Source organism: Sturnus vulgaris, chromosome 1 (assembly GCF_052056855.1).
Source record: "Sturnus vulgaris isolate bStuVul1 chromosome 1, bStuVul1.hap1, whole genome shotgun sequence".
Classification (NCBI taxonomy): domain Eukaryota; kingdom Metazoa; phylum Chordata; class Aves; order Passeriformes; family Sturnidae; genus Sturnus; species Sturnus vulgaris.
In genome coordinates this window covers 37,386,847-37,408,137 of record NC_142243.1, presented here as the reverse complement: position 1 = coordinate 37,408,137, position 21,291 = coordinate 37,386,847, and the positions used below count along the sequence as shown (strand labels likewise).

General features: G+C 39.7%; 1 long non-coding RNA gene across 3 annotated transcripts in view; it reads right to left on the bottom strand.

Annotated features, from left to right (window-relative positions):
- Positions 1 to 10,009: 10,009 nt before the first annotated feature.
- The window catches only part of LOC148225161 (uncharacterized), a 36,229-nt gene continuing 24,947 nt past the window's right edge, over positions 10,010 to 21,291 (bottom strand). The window contains exons 3-5 of one of the 3 annotated variants that reach the window (XR_015803328.1): positions 20,093 to 20,260; positions 12,624 to 12,693; positions 10,010 to 11,740 (exon numbers count right to left, since the gene is read on the bottom strand). This is a non-coding gene — a long non-coding RNA (uncharacterized LOC148225161). The remainder of the gene's footprint in view (positions 11,741 to 12,623; positions 12,694 to 20,092; positions 20,261 to 21,291) is intronic. The other 2 variants (XR_015803330.1, XR_015803329.1) reach the window with 2 other exon arrangements.

The following is a 21,291-nucleotide window of genomic DNA, read 5'->3' as shown; positions in this document are numbered from 1 at the left end:
TATTTGCACAAGGATAGACATATTTAATAATTGACTTTTTAAATTGTATAACTTCCACTGACATGTCCTGATTGAAGCAATCTGTAGATTTATGCCCAAAAAAAGAATCTGAGATGCAAATACAAACATTCCACCTTTCCAGATCTAAACGTATACATGGAACTACCCTTCAGAAATATGACCTACAAGGATGCCAGATGACACATGATAGTTGCCTATAAGTCTCCAAGATGCCAAATTTATTATTTTAAACCACCATTTGAGTATCCCAAAACAGGAACAAACATTCACAGACCACATTATGAATAACATAATTCAGCTAAATTTGCCAGGAGGTTGGAGGAATTATCTCATTGACCCAAGACCCAAATCAGGTCCTCTATTTGCCTATTCTGGGTGAAAACCTGTCAGTTACATCTACAAAGACCACAAATAAGATTTTCCAGCATCTCACAATATTTAGGCCTGAACAGGGACTTTCAACAGTTTTCAGTGTCATTTCAAGTGTCACACCACTGTGTTCTGGCAGTGCATATTTGTGCACATGGAGAATATGTGATTTGGCAGAGCATGTCCCTAGATTTCAGTGCAAGTAAATTTTGATCTGAGATACTGTCACACCACTTATCCTCAGGAAGTATGTCTGTAACATGTTATGGATTCCAGGAAGAAAAACAAGATTTGTCCTTTTTCAGATGCCTTGCATCTGTAACAGAGGGCAGAAAGGTAAGGAAGACAACCTACAATTTTACTCAGCACTAACTCTAAAAACATTATCTGAAGGTGATGGGACAATACAAATACAAATATTCAAAGAGAACAACTTTTCTACTCAAAGGTATAAGAACAGTGCTAAGATTTCCTGAAATTTTTATCAATGTTCCTCTTCTATTGTCATTATTGATCTTGAAAGCTAAAACAGCTAAAATAGTGTATCTATCACGGCCATTCCTATAGTACTTTGACACAGGCAAGGTTTGGATCTTTCCTTACATTTCTTGGTTATAAATGATGGAACAGATGGGCAAGTTGCAGGATTCTTTGCAGTGGTTTGTCTTAATGAACACACATTGGGACACATTTTTTTCAATGTGTATATCTCTTTAATTTCCTACTTTTAACATTTGCAGTGGAGCTACTTGAGAAGTAGAAGGTAACCTAAAATTTCAATTCTGAATTACTCTTTTTATAAGAAGGTTGTTAGTACAAATACTGAAATAAACACTTATGTGAAAAACACAGACTGTGAAAAGGGAAATATCTTTAGCAGGAGTAGAGTTTACAAGTCTTCCTAATTTTATTACAATCCAAGCAATCGTTCTGCAAAGGTGTTACACCTATTGTGAGTGCCATGGAGAACTGTGAAGTTTCCTCATACAGTATAGCACCATTACAGAAACACCTGTGTTAAAAATAACTTCAAGCTTTTCTACTCCAAAGTATTTCTAAAGCTTTAAAATGTTTCCTTTCTTACCTGATGGTTTAATACTTGTATTGTGTTCCAGACCACAACTGTGACAGCAAAAGCATCATCTTTTTTCTCCTATTCTTCTGAGAAAGGCTAGTACTTCTCTTCAGTGACAAATTATTGCACCTAAAGCTGTAATAAACATAGAAGTGGGGCAAGTTGGAATGAAAAAATCCACAGTGCAACATTATTAACTTGGTGTTGGCTTCCTTGCCCTCATGTAAGTTGTGGCTGCCACAAGTGGCACCATGTTGGTCTGGAGAAAGGCCCTCACCCAGTAAGAGATATGGCTTCCACTTCCACCCCTGTATCCTACAACACTGCTAGGGTGGAACAGTAAGCCCAGCCTAAGTCTTAGCATGCATGTGAATTGTTTTTAAAGAGGGGAGTGAAGCATTTCTCAAGATGAGTGAAGAAGAGTGGGAGAGCATTGAACTGAACAAACTTTAAAATATCTGACCATGAAACTGGTCCTTAGTAACCAGATGAGAATCACTCTATCTACTACAGCTCCTGCAGGAGTACCAAAGAACAAGATTATCTTTACAACAGTCTTCAAGAGTGTTTCCTCTTTTGGGAAAGAATTGTCAACTAAAAAAACCACACATCTGTCTTTTAAACAACATTCTTCACCCAACTCAGTATGGCAGACACTTGAGTGGTAAGAGAAGTGCAGAATGCTGGAAAAGAGTGGAGTCCTTCTACCTCTTCACAGCTGTAAAATTCAATGAGTTAGGGTCAAGTAAGGCAGCAGGGTGAGGCAGCTTGAGAAGAACAAAGCTTTTTACTTTTCACCCTTGTCCTGGTGATTGTTACCACTGAGTAGAGCCTTTTCTTTATAACAATACAGCATTTCTTGTAGAATCAATAACATCTCAGACCAAAGAAAAACTACCAATAGTCTTCTTCCCAGAAATAGCACATTCTCAATTCTCGTTCATTCCTTTATCTGCCAGCTGTTTTAACTGATTAGTCAAAGGCACACTCCTTGTTGACATAAAATGTGTGGCAAAAACAAGTGTATAAATGAATAATTATTTCCAACACTTGCAATGAGATTAAGTGCTTATTGGATTAGGAAAGTAACAGGATTTAATGGGGTCATTTATGCTGCAACTCCAGTATAAAAATGTACAGTGCATATGTATGCATATCAGATTACTATCTCTATAGTCCATCTAGCTATAACCATTTAAATATTTTATCTATACAGCACTAATACATTTCTGGTCTCTGCCTTTTTAGTACACTACAGGTGAGTCTCCTTGGGCATCTCTGCAATGAACATGTGACATAGCTGTTACTGCCATTAGTGAACAAGCATTTTTCAGCATGAGCTAATTTCAGTAACTTATAACTTTCCAGATATGGGGAGCTTTTAAGTCTCAGACATATACACAAAATGCCTCTCTCATTGCCTCTCCTCCCTCTGTATGTTGCTGGAGTCATCACAAGCACTGCCAGCCTTCATTGCAGTGTTCCTACAGTTTCCTGGGAAAAAGAAAGGAACAGGAAAGGATTATTTGGCAAACCCACAAATGAACCACTGTATTGGTTGTGTTTGGCCAGGGTTTGGCGGCAGGAGGGTCATAGGGGTGACCTCTGTGAGAAAAGGCTGGGGGCTGCCTCATGCTGGACACAGCCAGCTCCAGTGAGCTCCCCAACAGACACCACAGGACACAACTGAGCCCGTCAGAGAATCTGGGCTGTTTCTGAAAACATATTTAGGAATGGGTAGAAAACACTGGATAGCCAGAGGAGGAGGAGAGGGGTGAAAAAGAGTGAGAAACAATAGAGGAAACACCAGTGTCAGAGGTGGAGGTTCTTCAGCAGCCTGAGGAGAGGACCATGCCAGAGTGGACAGGTATTCTTGAAGGAACAGCAACCCAGGAAGAGCCCATACTACAACAGGTTTCTTCCTGAAGGATTGCAGCTCATGGAGAGGACCCACACTGAAGCAGAGGGAAAGTGTGATGAGGAAGGAGAAGCAGAGATAATCTATTATATATTAACTGTTACCTGCATTCCCCATCCTCTCCGCAATGCTCAGTGGGGCCATGAGAGGAATCGGGACTAAAGGGGGGAAGTTATGCCTGGGAAAGAGGGAAGCAAAGGAGATGTTTTAGTATTTGTGTTCTTGTTTCCCACTACCCAAATCTATTAGAACTGGCAGTAAATTAAATTTGTTTTCCAAAGCTGAGCTTGTTTTACCAATGACAGTAATTGACAATTGAGCTCTCTGTCCTTACCTCAACCTGCAAGCTTTGTCATTCTTGTTTTTTCGTATTTTCTCCCCTTGTCCAGATGAGGAGGTGGAGTACAGTTGGGTGTGCATTTGACTGCTAGCCAGGATTAACCCACCACACCATTTGCAAGCTCTAGATTGTTTTCAGACACTATGATGAATAGGTGGCTTTGTGGTGTAGCGTGTGTCTGTTTTTTGGGCTAATTTGAAAAAGAATGATCCTAAGCATCTGTGCCTTACTTGTAAGATCAGTATGGACATCTGAATTGCTGAAAAAGAAGATTCTTTTTTAGTCTAGACTGCATAGCAATGAACTCTCTGATGCTACCTTGATCTAGAGTTGATCAGGAGAGTGAAAAGCTACTTTGTGTGGGAAACTGTAGGAGGATCAGAATAAACAGAGATGTTCTCAAAAAATAGGCTGAGTCCTAAAGAATACTCATACGTGTAGAATCAATCAAGAGAGGAAATAGCAGCAGGTATTTCTCTATTTTGAATGACTCTTGTCTTTTGATTTGCGTAAACTGAAAGAAGCCTGGTTTACATGCCATCTGCACTCTGCCTTCTGTATGCTTAAATCTGTTATGTGTCCTTTAAAAAAATGTACCTGGCAGCTTAAAATCTTGAAAAATAAGCACTAATACTGGTTGTAGGACCCTATTATAAGTGAAAGAAAACCAGCCTTATTTCCAGGAATAAAGAGTCAGTAACTAAAGTTTTGTGGTTGTTGATGCTTCCGTTCACAGGAAAATCAGAAAAAGTGAAAAACATTGAGCAACATTTTAAACTACATGAAATATTTAACTTAATCTGAAGTGGACATTTCATTGTGATTTTGCGTTTATTTACTTTAAAAATATATATTTCAAGGAAAATTTAACAAGTATAGTATATTCAAACCAGAAAATGATAGCATTTATTTTAAAGTATTGCAATGAAAAATCAAAATATGTTTTCCAATTTATTTTAAGGAGTTTAAGGGAAGTTACTTTTTATTTGGTTGGTTTGGACAAGTAACTAGATAAAACAAAATCAGATTCTCAGACTTGTTTGATACTGCTGAACCTACCTTTTTCTTGTATATGAAAAATACATATACTGTGTCAGATGAAAAATATTGACAAACTTTACCTGGAGCCAGACACAGTCCACCTCAAGTGTTAAAGCTCTGGAGCTGCCACAAGGGAGAAGTCTGGGCAAGGTTGAGGGATGGATCAGTACTTCCTATTGATCCAAGTAAAGTTTCTTACGTCTTTGAATATCAGACAAAGCTATAAAACATAACGAACCAAACAAACAAAAGGCATATTCCCTTTGATATCCTTTTATTTAGATAAATCTTCCAAAAAAGAAAAATAAGACTGTACCTTACTTCCTTGGAGAGTGAATTTATAATTTCATTAATATTTCTCTTCCTTTAAGCTTTAGGAACAAAGCAAAAAGTCTGACCAAAGGAAGCCAACAGCACAGAATGTCAAACTGATTACTCCAAACCTGGAGTAATTCCATAAGTGTAAGACAATATTAAAGAGTAATGATATTTTCACTAAAACCATCTTCCCTTCTTATTGCTAGAGATAACACACCTCTCATATCTGACCATTTAATGGTAGGATCCTGCTCAGAAGCACATGCTTAGCTTCAAGAAAAGGAAATATCTTGTAAAGTCTAGGAAAAAGTCATTCTGAGAGCAGAGCACCTCTCAGTACTTCACTCCTAGCAAATTCCTGTCCCTTATGTGTTTAATAAGTATCATGTTCACATGGCCAGACTGACTCAAGAGCTGGTCTATGGGAGGTACCCAACTCTCATTTGTCAGCCTGACTTTTCCTCAGAGAGAATGGGAATCTTTTGGGAGGTAGAAAGGCATGGCTGACTCAGACCATCAGGTGACTGCATTGTTGCAAGGAAATGGGGGCGAAAGAGGAGGAAATGAGGAGGTTGTGCCCATACACAACCCCTACAGCCTGCTGTCATATTGGAGGGAGGGAGAAAGTCAGGCAGTAAACCTTCTAACAGCTCAGAGTCAGAATGGGTGGAAGGAGGTAGCAGAGGTGGAGCTGCTTCCAAGTTGCAGCAAAGAAGAAAGGGAGAGTAACCTCACCACAACCCGCTTTATGTGGGACAGGACAGGACAGGACAGGACAGGAAGGAAGATGGGAAAGAAGAAGACAGGCCATCTGCTTACTCAGCACCCAGAAATCCAGCAGAAATATTAACTTTCAAGGTGGGAATCCTGAAGTGGGATGCTGCCCCTGAAGCTGTTAAAGCTGGAACATGCTGAACCAGGACATGAGCTTCTTTGGGCCTACTTCTCATCTTAGCCCCTGTGGTGTGAGATTTGCTTGCACTGACTGCAGTCAGTGCTGAACCTCACAACTCATCTATGCTTGTAACCATGACTGCCTCAAGCCAAACTACTTCTGAAATTTTTCTGCCTTTTCTTACCCAAATACAGGCTTCATTTTGTGAAAGGTCAGTATATTTTTGCTTTGTGATTTTTCTGGTGAAACTTCACGTTTGTGACAAAGGATCACTTAGCCAAAGTCAATAGCGTCATTTTCCTCAGTTCCATGCACTTTTCCTGTAGAAAATGGTATGAAGCATTCTGGCTAACATATTGGTATTCCAAAGCTACATAAAGAACAAAGTCAGTTTTCCTTAGGAAAGGAGCACAATTATAGAAACTGATCTTGTACTGATGGAAGGCAAAATTCCTACCAAGACAGGTATCTCAGGGCCAAGTAAAGCCACCAAGTCTCCATTGTCATGGAGCCACACAGGATCTCCCATGTTGTCCATGATGTGAAATGCATTCTCACCCATCAGACAATGCCACTGATAAAATCTTGACTCAGATTATGAATGAAGCCAGTCCTATGCTCCTTACTTAGTTTTCCTAAGTCCAAACAGATACCATTGCTGCTGGGTTTTCTTAAGAATAGACCTTTTACTTATTTTTTTCCATAAGAATGGTATCCTGGATTTTCTGTACTTGCTCAGGCACTCTGAAACAGATATAGACGTGCACATCTTCTCACCTTGTTCATCCCCAAAAATCTCACCACATCCCCATGGTCACTGACTGAACAATTCTGATTGAATTTCCCCTGTCTGAGGATCAAATCAAAAGGGGAATAACTTACTTGATACTCTTTTCCATATCATCATACTGGACAGTACACAGGTCCCATCATCATAATTTGTTTTTGAGGATAAAATCACTATTATCTAAAAGGAGGCATAATGTTCTCAGTGGTGTGCAAACAGTGGTTCAAATACTCTAGGTCTATAACTTAGTCCAAATACATTCTTTAAATTGCGTTGTCAAATCTTTCCACCTTTTCCCTTTTACAATAAAAAATATAAAATGTTATGATAGTGTGAATTGTCGGAATTGCAATTGGACAGAAATTGGAATATCTGCAGGTGTGATTTCTGCAACTGACCTACAAGAAGATATGTTATAACCCCCCCATATATCCAAAGTTCAATAAATAATGCTCTTTGCTGTTTGAGTGCAAAAGATTTCGATAACAATGAAGTAAAACAACTTAAGGGGGTTTTGTTCCCTTTTAACTCTGTTCACACATACATTTGCTGTGCAAAGCTAGGTGACAATTTCATGAAAATTTGAGGTAAACTCACTGTATGTTATTTTACTTATATACTCACCAAACACACAGATGTTCACATACACACACTCTTATCTACATCAGTGACCACAGCCGAAAATAAAAACTTTTTTTCATGTTGTATGAGTGTCCATCACAGTTGCAAATCTAGGGTTTGAGAACACCTACCCAGCTTTCAGCTGTTTTATATATAAGGATTCATGAGCTCAGTACACAATTTCTACTTTTTTACCTTATTTTTGTTCTAATAAATACAAAATAAATACAGGAAATCAAACAAACCATGCATGACTCAAAAGAATTTGACCTAACACTTTTATTTTTACCTTTTTCTGATTTGAAGACCACTCATCATATTTTCCTAGTTCCTTTTTTGCTATCCTCCTAACTGAGCTACTCACATCTGCCCTCTCCCAAATGTTCCCTCTGTTTTAATTCTGATCATCCATGCAGAGACATAGAAGTGATCACGTTCCTTATCAGAGGAGTTTGTAGACATCACCATTACCCACACAACGTTTCTCTTTCCACATCTCTTCTGAGATCACTGCAGACAGGCCTAGACTCAGACTTCCCTCTTACACTTCTCTCCTTGCACAACTCATCCTTGTTTTCAAAAATGCTCTCTTCTGTGGTTAGAGTAATCTATACATATTTGGTGACCAAAATTCCCAAGTATAACCCAAGTATCCAAGTTTACAACAGCTAATCTCAAGTTGATTTACATGAGAACAGCCTCTTTGCTGAGAAGACATCACACCATTACTTCATTTCCTCTACTGGCATCCTGTGGAAGACAAGGTATTATTTAAGATTTTAACCTCCACTTTCAAATCCACATATATAACTAGTCTGAAATATGCTTAGGATTTGTCTTCTGCAATCATGACTCATTGTATCTGTTACTCTCCAGATGTGAACAAAGTGTTTCTCTCAATGCAGTAACATGTTAGTGCAGGAGACAGGACTTGGACAGCAGCTGGTGTGCATAATTAGAAAGGAATTCACTTCTGGTATGCACAGGAGGACCACGGAGTCATCACGTCAAACACAACATATATTTCACCTCATATCCCACAACATATATCCCATGGTGTATCCCTAAAGAAACTTTCACAACAAAACAGCCTGAAACCAAAGCAAGCCAGATGGATGGACAAAGAAATGTCGTTGCAAGAGTGACAGACTAAAAATGCTAATTGCTTTCTTCACAAAAGTTAAAGCTTTAAAAAATATACCCAAAACTTATCTTTAAATTGCTTAAAACACCAGGCCAATGTGTTTATCCTGTATATATACCTTGTCAGGCAGATAGTGTCCACACTGCTCACATGTGGGTGCACATCCATAGGCCAACCACAGGTCAAACACATTAGCTGAAGGAATCCCCATCCCACTGTGCTCGTTGGAAGGGCTCATTTATACACTGAGTACTTTTGTGACTGAGAGCAGATGGGATCTGGACATAGATTTGTAGAGTTTGCACCGTTTGCTTAAAACCCCTTATGTAGGTTGTAACTGTCTTAATTCCTAGTCGCATATTCATTTTCAGCAAGCTTGAACATAAGAGCAAAAAAAAAAATGAGTCAGTCAGTAAGACTACATTTCTTTGTAACTAGGAGCTCAGATTTCAGACACTTGACTTGGACAAATTTGCATTAAGTGACAAGTGATGTCACACCGCTGAAGGACATAAATGTCAATATGTGATATATAGTTTATATAGTTTCAGACTCAAAAAAGAACGATAGTAAGGAAAGCAGAATGGTTATTTTTTCTATACCTAGGAGAACTTTCAGCCCCTATTTATCCCAGCAGGTGCTGCATATGGTCTGCACTTTTCAGTTGTTCTGAAAACAACTGAAAAGTTGTAAGGATAGGGCACAGAGTAGTCTTCTCCTTTAGATATGGAAGGATTTACTCAAAATGTTTGTGAACAATCTATCTTGAATATTTTTCTGTCTTCAAGAAATATAAAAAGCAACCTATAAGGATGTATAAACGCTTCAATTATCATCAGCTATAGGATTTGGTAGTATCCTTTACACACTTGGAGGTTGGAAGATGTTTGTGTTATCAGCTAAGCCCACCAAAATCAAACTGGCATGGGACCAGAGTTGGAGAAACCACCAGCAAAATGGAGGTTTGTTGTTCATGCTGAGCTCTTCTACCTGTTATGGTATCATTTCCACTATGAGCTGGTCTCCTTCAGCTCCTTCAAGTCTTTTTCATGGCAATCCCCAGTTTCAGCCTCTCAGAGAGTTACTTTTGTGGCGCACAGGAGATGAAAGCAGCGTGTTGATCATGAGTCCCTCCACCTCCATGTGAAGGGATGAAACTAAAGAGACTGTCTGCTGTCAACATGGTGCATATGGTTTGCTTTTGAGACAACACTTTAAATTACGACTGAGAGCTCCCACTCACCCAAGTGCCTCCAGCTTTAGCCTTGCACACTCAGAGTTGCCCAGGAAGTTGCCCATTGGCCTTTGAGATCGTCTCAGATGAAGTGCACCAACATAAAACTGGTTTCTGCCCTGAACCACATTACAGTCTTCACGTTACTTTATCAAAGTCAATCTAAAAAACCCCTCCACTTTTATTTTAAAGTACATTCATTACCTCTCAGTGTTGCATCCAAAGCAAAGACATGTTACAAAGCAAGGTTTGAAGAACATTTTATGACTTCTGAGTTAAATTAGCACTTTTATACAGCCAAAATAATGATATAAAAAATGGAAACATTGTATGTGTGCAGGGAAAGTAAGACTGTTAAGAGAAAGTTTAAAAAATCCCCTAAATATTACCAGTATGCAAAACAATATGAAAGTATAATAAAACTACAACTACTGAAGGTAGCTGTAATAAGCTACTTATTCCCATAAGCCATAGTATGACTGCATGCAGAAAGAAAACTGATACATGTGCATCTTGATAAGATGTTTTATCTCTTGGAAATTAGTTAAATCAACAAAGTGGCCAAAAAAGCATAAAACAAAATGTGACCCTTTCAAATGCACAGGCATTCAAATAATGGAGCTTCCTATTCAGTTCGCAGCTTTTTGCCATACTCTGTACCTCAGCGTTGCTTGAGCAAATTAACTGATACGGTGGGAATAGAAATGCTTCATCTCAAAGGCAGCTGTATTTTTAAATATATTTTTTAGCACTTCGTGATGTATTTGCCTGTGTCAGGAGACTTAAATATTTAAACAGGGTGACAAAGTTCATTTCAACCTCAATGACAGTCAAACCCCCTGACATCCCCCTTTTGTACTGTGAGCAGAATTTTCTTCATAGAAATAGCCCACCTCAAAGGAGTGGGGAAAGGAGGAAAAAAAAAAACCACAAAAACTTCTATTCCAACTTTTAAAGCCCTGAAAGTCTTTGCAACGTCTCTTTCGCCTTTACCTACTGAGGAGTCTAATCATCTCCTACCGGTAGATATTTATTTTCTAAATAAGTTGCAGGCACCCACCCATACGGTGGAAACCAGCTGCCCGCTTCGCCGCTCCTACGGGGCAGGCGAGGGGAGGGCGGCGGCCGCCAGTGACCTCCCAGGGCCAGCCCCGAGTCCTCCCCGGGCAGCTCAGGCCGCCTCCTGCTTTTTTCCAAGCACAGCTCTCAGCTCTGCCGGAGGGGTGTGCCTGTCCTCCGGCAGAGCCGGCGATGAGCAAGCTCCTGTGAAATGTGACAGAACGAGAAACGCGGATCCTGTGCTCCCAGCCGGCGCGGCCCCGCGGGCTCTGAGGGCGCCGGGTCACCCGCGCGGAGCCACCTCGTGGCCTGCCCCGGGAACGGCAGCCAGCCAGCCAGCCGCCCTCGGCCCCGCGCTCCTCCTTCCCGGGGAGCCGTGCTGAGCCCCGAGCCGTGCTGAGCCCTGAGCCCTGAGCCCTGAGCTGTGCTGGGCTCTGAGCCGTGCTGAGCCCTGAGCCCTGAGCCGTGCCCTGTGCCCGCTCCGGCTTCCCCGCCCACCCCGGTACCGTTCGGGGCCTGCCGGCGCCGCGCTCGCCCTCAGCTGAGCACAGAATCACAGCATGGCCTGAGCTAGAAGGGACCCGCACGCATCAGCGAGTCCAGCCCTTATCTCTGCACAGGACGTCCCAAAGAATCACGCCATGTGCCTGAGAGCGTTGCCCGAACGCTTCTGTGGTTCTGGCAAGAGCAGTGCTGGTGCAAGCCCACATTGGCTGTTGTAGCTGGAACACGGAGGGGCAGGCAGAGCACAGTGGCAGAAATATCTTCTACTGGAGTGGAAAATGGTAATGACTGTCCTCAGGTGAAGCACTTGGGACGATTCGAGTACTCGTATTAGGGAGCAGTCACAGCCTGCTTGAGACGAGAGGCAGGAGACAGCTCTCACAAGTCCCATCCTTGCACCATCCCTTTCTGCTGCTGTGGAGGGAGAAAAGAAAGGATCAGCTTGGGAAAGACCATTCTGGTGAAAAGAAAACTGTTCTGTGAAATACGTCTTATGATGAACAGTACAAAGGTATGAAAAAAAGAGTGTATTTTGCATGGAGAGTTAGTACTGACTGCCCTGACAAATCATAGAATCATCAGGGTTGGAAGAGACCATTAAGGTCATCCAGTCCAACTATCAGTCCAGCACTAACACTGTAACTCCTAAACCACTGAACCAGGGTTAACCCCTAAACCACACCCAGCACCAGACCCAAATGCCTCTTAAACCCCTCCAGGGATGGTGACTGTGCAACCTCCCCGGGCAACCTATTACAGTGCGTGACCTCCCTAACAGTGAAAAATCTTCTTCTAATACCTAATCTGAGTCCCCCCTGTCTCAGCTGAAGGCCATTTCCTCTCGTCCTCTCACTGCAGTCACAGTAGAGGAGACCAAGCCTCACCTCGCTACATTCTCCTTCCAGGGAGTTGTAGAGAGGGCTCAGGTTCCTCTCGAGCCTCTTCCAGGGTAAACAACCCCAGCTCCCTCAGCTTTTCCTCATAAAACATATTCTAGACCTTTTATGAGCCTTGTTGCCCTTCTCTGGGCACACTCCAGCACTTCAATGTCCTTTTTAAAGTGAGGGGCCCAAAACTTAGTGCAGTTCAAATAACAACTCAAGAATGGCTCAGTCAAAAAGGGTTTAATCTGCTGAAAGGACTTGACCAGGCTGGATGGTTTTTTGGTTTTTTTTTGTTTTGTTTGGGGTTTCTTTTGTTTTTTTGTTTTGGTTTTGTGCGTGTGTGGTTCATTTTATTTTTTCTAACCAGTGGGCATGAGGAGGGGTTACGAGGAATGGGACAAGAAGAGCAGCACCTGGTGCTCCCTCCACTCTTGCTGTGTGTCTTTCCTCACGGTGGGGCCAGCACATGAACGCCTGAGCAGCCTGCAGGAAGGAAACAGAAACCAACTCACTCCCATGTACACTAGTGCTTGCAGCCCTGTTTTTTACTTAGTGAATCAAAAGCATAAGGAAATGGGAAATTAGGAAATTATGCCTCATGCTGTTCCAGAGCATCGCAGGCCAGTACCCTGTCAGACCTGTTTTTCAAGCACAGGGGTGTAGAAATGGCTTCCTTCACACACACAGGGCTAACATAGGAGTCCCCCAGACCCCTTATCTTCAAACAGGAACAAGACTGAAGAAGCTGATTGCTCAAACTATTTTGACATTTATGTCCGTCCTTCCATAATCAGCTAAAATGGACATGGTCTTCCACACAAGGGACAAACTTTATTTCTAAAAGCCATGCCTGCTGTACAGCCATGTCACTGGCCATGAGACTCAGGGAGGAGCAGAATCTTCCTACCAGGAACTTCAGCTTCCTATGCAATCGGGGAGAAGGCAAAGAAATTAAGTTTCTCCTTCCTCCTCCATTTCCAAATTGCCCTGTGCAATAGCCAGTGTGGCTAAACAAGAACAACAAGATCTTGTTATTCCAACATATGATTGGAAACAAAGTGGGTCTGACATGTTCCTACCTCTGTATCAGTCTCTGCCCCTACGTCATGCTTGTGCAAGTTTTTGTGGAGCTGCTTCGTAAAACAGTAGCTGAAGTAGCCCAACCTGAAGAAATGCTTTGAAAATGAAAATAGGGTGATTGTCCTCAAAAGATTTGTAGCCATTGTATTGCCTCACTGAGCTGTTGGAGTAAGCAGAATGGCAGTGTTCTTCAGCCAGCTTTTCCAAGATGATATGTCTGCTGGTTTCCACCACTGTGGAACCATCAGAGTCACAGAAAAAAACATTCCTATAATTTCTGTGTGTAATACAAAGACATAGATTTGAAGTCCCTGCTTGGTGACTCTCAGGGAGTCCTGCAAAGCCCCATGGAGCCTTAGTCTGACACCTAAAAAATCAGCTTCCCTGCCTGAGACAGCAAGTAAGTAAAAGACTGTGGCATACTCTTGATATAGTTTAAATGGAACCCATAAAATCACTAGAGCTAGAAAGTCCCCTGCCACCCTCAGACAAGGGGTTCAGGGGCAGATTTCTGGCTCTGAGGGGTGGTGGCCACCCATGCTGGCACAGCAAGCTGGCACAGGGCAGCTACATCAGCATGGCACTGTGCCCAGCTTGTCAGCTCTGCTGGGAGAGTTTCCTCGCTGCCCTGGGTCATGTCTTTCTCACCAAGATTTTACAGGGATGTCATAACTATACATCCTCCCATATGCACGGTTAAGAATTAGAGCTTTCCTAATCCTGCATAATTATTAACACGAGAGCAATTAGACAGAAAGATCAAATATCTTGTTATTAAAAGACCAATGAAGAACATAAAGAGCTACCAGTTGGCATAAGAAATCTTGATTCCAGAATACTAAAACCCAGAACCTATGGAATGTTTATATTATATGATATATATACTATGGGGTGTATCATTCAAATTCCACCTGTCCTCTGCTGTGTGGGAACAGTATAATTCATCATGTAGATCTCCAGGTAAAGGAGAAGTGACATCTTGTGTGGCTGTGTAGCCTAATTCCACATTTTTATGGTCAGACTTTAGAATATTATTTTAAATTCAGCTAAAACATTAGTTAGAGATTCTGATTTATAGCTTTTTTTTTTTTTCATCATTGAACTGATAAAGTAAGCTATAATGAGAACTTTCTGGATGATAGATGTCATTCTTCTGAGTGGTGCTATTAGCACTTGTCCAGTTTCAGGAATATTTATTAAAGAAAAAAAAAAGACACACATATGGCTTGGTATAATTATGTACCCCTTCAGAGTAAAAGAACTGTTCGAGAGAACACATATTCCTAAAGCTATGTTTATCTCCTTTTAATTTCTATTACTTTTTCCAAGTCTGTCAGCTTTACATATAATTTTACATTTTGTCAAATGAAGTTGATAACATTTATTTCACAGAAATAAAGGCCAACATTCATAAACTACAATAACAAGCCAACACATACTGGCATCTGTGAATGGAAAGGGGGATAGGAAAAAGGCCTTGTTTTGGTAGGCAAACAAATTTCAGTTTGCATTTCATAAGAATTATCATTAGCCTTGAGCAAATTTGATGTCTGTGAACACCTTATATTATTCTTGTGGACTACATGTTTTGAAGAGCTAGCTTGACTTTGCAGACATTTCTTTGATGTAACCTAAACCCTTTTTTTTCCCCCTCACATAGGAATTGGAACTGTACCATAACTTAGCAGGTAGGTAAAAAAACCTCACACAGCTACCTAATTTGCCAGATATTTCTTTAGACCATGAATAGAAGCTATTACTAGTATTCCTTCACTAGTGTTTACTATTACTAGTATTTCCTTTCTTCTGTCCATATTATCAAATTAATTCTTCACACAGTGTTGATATTTCTTTTCCTATGCTGCTTTCTTCTCTTTGTTTCCCTTATTTTATCATTAGGTATTATTCCATGTTCATCATCTTCTGAAAAGAACAAGAAGCTAATAATATTTCATGATTAGAAGTGGTCTTTGAATGGGCTTGTAATGAGGTAAAATGAGTTCACCCATTCTAGTTGTTTTGTATACAATATTCTCCTAATAGTGAGAAATACTTTGACAGAATCCCCTTAATTAAAACATTCAACAATCTGAGAGCCTGTAGTAGTTGGCTTTGTAGGTTTACCCAGAACTGTACCTTAAGCAGTGGTTTGGGCTGAATTCAAGCGTAAATTCGTGTGATCTATGATTTCTTTAGGCCAAAGGTATTTTATACTGTCTTAGCTTTTTTTCTTTTTAGTGTATTTAAACACCTTCAGAGTTACTTAATTACCCAGAATAATTTTGATTCACAATCACTGATTAATGTATGAGTTACGTTCTTGTCCCCTTACACAAATCCTTCACCCTTGGTCTATTTTACTATAAAAAGCTTTGGCAGTGTTGGGGTGTGCTTCACAGGATGTGCTGTTGTTTCACTAATGAATTCCTTGTGAATAGTGCAAATATCAAAGAATTTTTTCTCTGTCGTAGGAATCAATTACAATTTCCTCTCCTTTAAAGCAATTGTGAGGTTTGCAGCTTTTTTCATAACATGGGTTTTTTTAAGAGAAGAAATGCAAAAAACTATTGACAGAAAGTTACTTTCCCATTGAAAGTTACTACAGCTTGTCTGTGGGCAGAGAAATTTTCACTTAATTTAAAAAGTCCAGGAAAAAAGGGAGGTGTTATAAATAAACAAACCAAAACTGCTATTTCATTGTAATATTTATGTCCCTTAGCCATAGGTGATCTAAAATCAAGCCAGGAACAAAAAACTGCCAAACTGTATACCAGCCACTGTTAGTAAAAGTAAAAACAAGATTAGCACATTGAGACAGGAATACTACATTTTTGGTGTCAATCTTTCTCTAGACTTTTCTATACCTGTGACAGTTGCTCCAGAGAGGTGTGATGGACAGAGAGGAATGGGACAGTGCTTGGCATAAGTGGTGCATTTGATTGAAGTTGTAGGGCAGCAGCTCAGCTGGGTTCAAGTGAGTTCGTTGATGGCACTTCTTGGAATTACTTATTCTTGGTGGTGTACTTTGATTAACTCTTTGAAAAAAATGGTGTTCAGATGTTATGAGGCAGGAACTGACAGTCATTCTGCAATAGCGTGGGAGTTTATAGTTTACTCAGCAAAAGCTTGCATGCTGGTGTATTTTAGAAATGTTGGTCACCTCAGTACTTGAGAACTCATTCTTTTTGGAGTCTCTTAGTTCTCCAGAATAGAAATTAATTGCATAGTTTCAAAGTTTGAATTTCACTTACTATTTTGTCGTATTCATAGAACCACCATTTGAGCAAGGTCTCCACTGTGTAGTTGAGAACAGTTATGAACTCACATGAACCATCTGTCCCTCACCCAGCAAACTCACTTTTTTACTGAGCACTGATAAATTCAAAGGATAGGGTCTTTCTCTTGAAGAACTGACACAACTGGTCCAAAGTCTCCTGATGCCAAGGGAAGACTCTCACACACCTCAGAAGTCTAGGGGTCAAGCTGTAGTTTCAGACATCCAAGAATGAAAAAGGGCAAAGAACAGGAATGTCATTAGTACCACAACCTTAATATAGCATATTTTATAGAAGCATGGTGTAAAATCATTATAAACCACATTTTTACACATATATGTTCAGGATAAAATTTCAGCTATTGTTGCTGAAGAATGATAATCACTGGAAAAGACACGGCATAATTTTAGTGTCTGCAAGGAATAAAAAAGATGCTTGCAACAGCATGCATCAGAGAAGAGCTTGTCAGTTTTATGAGGAAGAGAAGTGATGCACTGTCAGGAGCAGCTCAGTCACAGCCTGATCTTACCACGACCAGCATGCATCTGTATCCTCATGTCTACCTGTCTCCTATGTTTCTTGGGCTGGACATGTGTTTGGTGGTGTTAAACTCACATTCCCAAAAGCCTGTTCTGGGAAACTAAGGTTCCTAACATGTCTTTCCCCCTGTCTTTTGGGCATGTAGGAAGTAAATAATATTCTCCATGATATGCCCCATGCCCACATCCCTGTGTTGTCAGTTGTTAGTCAATGCAGATCATTTAGCACAATGTACCTCACCTGCCAGGAGAACGTGGATCCAGTTTGACCCACTTATTTCACCTACGCTGGAAATATCAGACAGTGTATCTATATATATATATCATATGTGTTTGCCATAACAATAGGAAGCAGGACAGATCTAGCTGGTTTTGCTGCTATCAGGATAATGCTGCAAGCTTGTGAAATGCGTTATGGGAAAACTCTCTGAATAATTTTTGAGGTGAATCACAACCACTAGGTTTGGAAAATGATTAGGTCGTGTACACCAGCACTTCTCAGCATTGCAGTGGACAGTAATACCATTGCAACATTTAATTACTGACATTTACGTAAGGAAGGAGTCAAACAAAAAGGAGGTAATAGTAAAGAAATACTCACAACTACCCGATTTTAAATGAAAACTGTGGTAGTTATACAACACGAGGAATTTTTTTTTTCAAAAAAACAAATGTCTGTTAGCTTCTCCATTGATTTAAAGAGGCTGAAAAACTGTAGGCTCAGAAGTGCTGGCAGCAAATTAAAAAAAAACCAAAACCTGAACTTTCTGTATTTGTGAGGAACTATTTAGTTGTTAAAAGTAATTGATAGTCTTCCTTTTAAAAGTAATGAACTATGTCCATATTTACATGTTCTTTTCACTGAGAAACACAAAGGCAGCATCGTTTTCCCTAGTGTGATTCCCTAGTTGCTGCAAGAAGTTTCAAGTGTCATCAGCACTTGATTAATTAAAGTTTCTCCAAGTTTTGCAGCTTAATTTAAAGCTATCCTACAGGTTCTTTAAATGCCAACAAGTTTGTGGTTTCTTTCACAGAATATACATTTGGTGCTGTCTCTTTCCGAAAAGTTCTTTTTCTCCTGTGCTGCCCATAAACAGTTGCATTAAGAGTACTTTACGTATACCAAGCCATGTATACAATTAAAAAAAAAAAAAAAAAGAAACAACTGAAGAAAAAGGCAGTGTAACAGCCATCTCTTCGTGTCCACTATGTGCAAAAAGTATGAGCCACAAGCAAACATTTTCATCTGCATCAGAGGTGGCTTCTGTGATGCTCATCAGTATTGCTGAATAATGTCATTGGTTAGGCCACTCTTAGAGGTTTTACTGTAAAATTTATCCTCCAACTGTTTGTGAAGGGAAAATAATGATTAAATCAGTATCTTTCAGAGATGGAAACTCTGAGGCCATATCAAAATTAGTCTTGATGACCAATACCTGACGACTTAGATTAAACTTGCTTTCCTGAGAACCACATTGCAAAACAACGCAAAACCGAAGGTTTTTCTTTCCTCCTTGCTCTTACGGGTAAAAGTTATATAGAAAATATTAGTTAAAGTGTTATGAGCTGGCTATCTTGTGATTTGTTCCCAGTAACCACAGGAAAATTTTATCTGACCTTGTGGATGTGTGGGGAGGCTTGGGAAGAAGCTCGTGCTAGAGACTGCATCCTCACTGCAGAAAGGTTCATGCAAGTAGACTCCAGGCTCTAACCTGCCCCGCCTATTCAGCTGGTCATTTTATGAGAAGCAGTGCTTGTTTTGGACTTAAAGGCTTCAGGTGCAGAAAAAATTAGGGAGTGATGCAAAATGATACAGAGGAGTTGGCAGGGAAGAAACTTTCTATTTCCTCCTTCCCACTCCCCACTTCACAGTTTGCCTCCCCCTGGTCATGCTGACACAACTAGAAGTTGGGCTGTGAAATAAACCAGATCCTTGAAATGATCCAAGTAAAAATAATCCTTTAGAAATCTCCGAATGAAGTATAACTCTAGCAGAGCTCTTGGAGACTAATTTTAATGCTTATTTTATTTAAAATAAATAAGACAGAAATGATTAATTGTGTTATCAGAGAAACACTATTGTTAAGCATTATAAAGCAGTGCATCATCCTTTTATCAATTCATAGATTTTTTTTTTTATTTTTTTTTTTTACAGCCAGAAGGGACTAAGCATTATGAAGATAATTTCAAGTTCATGGCGAACAAATGAATTGAATTTTGAGTGAAAAGTAAAAACTGACACCCTAAAGTTAAAACTAGATTGGCAGGATATCTAAAAATGCAATACTGGGTATTTTAAAAAGAGAAAGAGAGTGAGATCTAACCTTAATAACAAGAAAACATGCAAGACCAAGTGGAAGCTTTTGAAAGATAAATTTATCCCACTTACATATTACTGCTGCTTGCTAAAGCTGTCTTTGCCTATTTAAAAAAGATTGATGAAAAAATGCTAAATAATAGAAATGGAAGAGTATGCATTTCATACAAGTGAAGCAGTGAACAAGAGAATAAGCAAATTGCCTAATAATCAATGTCTGTCTAAATGGTATGCAGGAATAACTTTTTAAAACCAGTGCTCAAAGTCATGCAAAAGAGAAGAGTTGGTAGGTGGCATTATATATCAATATCGCAGTGGCATTTTGTCCCTAAATTATTTGTATAACTTGCACTATATTTTAATTCTGTTACTTTCACAAAATACATGTGAAAATTATGCTGTTTATGCTAGAACACTTAAAGAATTGTCTGTGAAAGACAAGATGATCAGAGAAAAAATCATTAAAGGTAGTCTGATTGAAAGTGTAGTCTCAAAAGGGGGATTTGGCCCTTTACCTGAATGCTGCAACTTTCTGCTTTCAGTCTGCTTAGTTTCCTGGACTAGAGAGCACAGTTAAAATACACTTATTCAAGGAAATTTCATTTTGATTCCTGCTGCTCAGGAGGTTTCCGCATAATTTTCTCATCTGCTTCTCCGTTTCACTCACTTACTTGAACAACTTTCTCTCCTCTGCTTGAGTTGAAGCAACCTTTCATCAGCATCTTTCCAACCATCTCTTTCTTTCAGCTTCATCACTACCAGATGGCATGGTGTAGTATTAACCTGTTTACATTTTAGATTCTCTCCTCCCACACGGTAGGTAGCTGGGACTTGTTTGGCTACAAAAAAAAAACAGTGGTGGGAAAACATCCATTATTTTTTAGAGAAATTTTAGGAGAAGAGTGATTCTCTGTATTTTACAAAACAGAAAATAAACCCAGATTTACTGAACCTTTCTATATTGCACAAAATTTTGTAAGCTTACCACAGCTTTGAGTAAAGGAGTAGCAGAGAAAGGCTTATCTACCATGCAATATAGTAATGAGATGGTTCAGATTATGACAGTTCAGCCTTTTCTGGAACAGAAATATAACTTTTGAATGTTAGTGCCATTTCAAAATCATTTATTTCTGAGCTCCAATAATATTTTTTTTCTTTAGAGTGTCATTTTATTCTTTGCATATTCATTAGGGTCTTGTTCTCAGCCATAACTTCTCAGACCTAATCTAACATGAACAAAACAATATTTAAATCAAAAAAATTTTGAACTCAGATTAGAGCACTCGTATCTTCTGCAAGCTCTTTGCCTTGGTGCCAGGTAATATATTTCTCCTTCTGACATGAATACGCACACGGTTTTACTAAGCTATATGTGGTAGATACCTTTGCAGTATTTCTTTCCCACATCCATATTTATCAAAAATCTTTTCAAAATGCTAATATAATCCTAAATGTTGGGAAGAAAACATCAGTTAAAGGGGCAATCTAAAAGGGTCAATTTTCATTTTGGTTTACTGGTGTTTATTTCTTCTAAATATTGAATTTTAACACTTGTTATTTTTATCTCGGTTGCAGGCCTTTTCTGACCATTGTTTGGAGAAAGACAAGAGAACAGCGAAAGAATGGATGAAAAAATTTACAACACCTTTTCCCTTGTTAGTTACATCTATGTAATTATAGCAAAGCACTGAGTGGGTACCACTTTGCCATGCACCTGAAGCATTTTTTCCTTGACAGTGCACTGATAGTTTAGTAACACAGCCCCTGCTGTGACTGACAGTTTGTTTTGGACTAAATCATATAAAATTGAATAGGAGATGGTGGCTATTGGCTAGTTCAGCCAAAGTCTGTTTGGCAGGATAGATTAACC